We start from the raw sequence: 1,974 nt of genomic DNA on the forward strand, positions 1-1,974 counted from the left end.
TTTATAAAGAATATCTCTTTGGATTTGAGACTTTAGTCTTTGCAACTTTACAGATCTTCTTTATGCACCAAGAGCTTGTAACACGCCAAAGAGAAAGGAAAAATTTAAATCGCATCATATGACCCCTTTAAATATTAATATCAATTACATATACTACAGTTCAAAAGTTTTGGGTTGGTAAGATTTTTAAAAATTTTTTAAATACTCTTATACAGTAAAAACAGTAATCTTGAGATATATTATTATAATTTAAAATAAGTGTTTTTTATTTTCTATTTTAATACACTTTAAAATGTAATTTACTACTTTGATAGCAGAGTTGCATTTTCACCATTACTTCAGTCTTCAGTGTCACATGATCCTTCAGAAATCATTCTAATATTTGGTGCTAAAGAAACATTGCTATTATCATCAGTGTTGAAAATAGTGCTGTTTAATATTTTTGTGAGAACTGTAAAACATTTTTGTAAGGATTCTTTGAATAGAATATTCAAAGAACAGCGTTATAAACAAATAAATGTCTTTACTGTCACTTTTGATCAGTTTAATGCATCCTTGCTGAATAAAGGTATTAATTTCTTTAAAAAAAATCTTACTGACCCCAAACTTTTGAAGAGTTATTGTTTAGCTCTTGTTCTAAATTTTAAAATTGGTGAAGAGGTACTTGAAGTTTAAGAATGTACTAAATGCTGAATCAATATCTGTCTTATTATTTCACCCCTTTAGACCCTGTTTCTCAGAACTCGTCTATCTCCTACCCTCAGGAGGTGAGGGCTACCCAACGGTCTGGGGTCTCTTCCCCAGAGGAAAGCTTCCCCAGACCCTCTGTGGTGGGTAGAACTGGTCAGCGGGTACGTGGGGATGGCCAGGATGGAGATGCTGCCTCTTCTAGGTGCTTAATAAACTTTGTTCTCTACCTTTTAAAATATAATAGAAAACAGAATTTTCCTTGTTCATTTTTTAAATAAAAAAAGTGTTTCAGGGCCTTTTTTTTAAGCTGTAAAATATTTAATTGGTTTCTCATTTCTCTTTGGACATGCAATACTTTTTTTATTATAATTGTTTTTTAAATATTAATTGTAATTATTATCAGGGGCGCACATAAGTGGTACGCAGGGGCGCATGCGCTACCAAAATAAAAAATGCGCTGTGTAAATAAGTTCTGACAGCGCATTTGCGTACCGACATGGTTGACAGCTGTTAATGCACAATTACCATTTTAGGTTGACAAACTGTAATACCGTATAAGATTTCTTTCAAAATATTCTTTCTGAATAGATAAATAAATCTAGGCTACCCGCTGCTGTTTTCAAAGCCCAATGCAAAACTGACATTTCATGATGGGCTTCAGTCGGCAGCGCTAAACCCGGAAGCGCATATACTACTTGCCGGCAACCCGCCAAAATAAAAGCCTGATTTTACGTTTGAAAATGATGACAATTCATCTTTAAAAAAAGAAGTAAATATTAGTATTTTATTTTTAAGTTTACTATAAAATTGTTGTATTTGTCAGGGCTTAAAGTTCTCCGGCACCGTGCCGGATCTCCTGCGTGCAGCGTTTGGCTGTGGAAAAAAATAACCCTACATTAAAAGAAAAAAAAAACAAAAAAACTTGTTTATCCCTTTCGAGTCCATGAGTTCGCCTACAAATTGTATGAGAGGAGCACAGCATTCACTCTCAATCAAACTAACATTACTAGCCAATCAGAATTTTTTGCTCTTATAAACATGAGACACGCAGGCGGCGCAGCTCTGATGAGAAGCTCGACACGTTGAAAAAGCTGCGAGGCAGCTTCTTTTTTAATAAATCTGCAAAAATGTCAACAATTCTGTGTTTTTCTGTCAATATGGGGTGCTGTGTGTACATTAATGAGGAAAAAAAATTAACTTAAATGATTTTAGCAAATGGCTGCAATATAACAAAGAGTGAAAAATTTAAGGGGGTCTGAATACTTTCCGTACCCACTGTATATA

At 34.0% G+C, this 1,974-nt stretch overlaps 1 pseudogene; it reads left to right on the top strand.

The window, feature by feature from the left end:
* The window catches only part of LOC107657791 (rotatin-like), a 90,383-nt pseudogene that overhangs the window by 13,552 nt on the left and 74,857 nt on the right, over positions 1-1,974 (top strand).

Source organism: Sinocyclocheilus anshuiensis, unplaced genomic scaffold (genome assembly GCF_001515605.1).
Source record: "Sinocyclocheilus anshuiensis isolate Anshui unplaced genomic scaffold, SAMN03320099.WGS_v1.1 scaffold7, whole genome shotgun sequence".
In the NCBI taxonomy this organism is placed as follows: Eukaryota; Metazoa; Chordata; class Actinopteri; order Cypriniformes; family Cyprinidae; genus Sinocyclocheilus; species Sinocyclocheilus anshuiensis.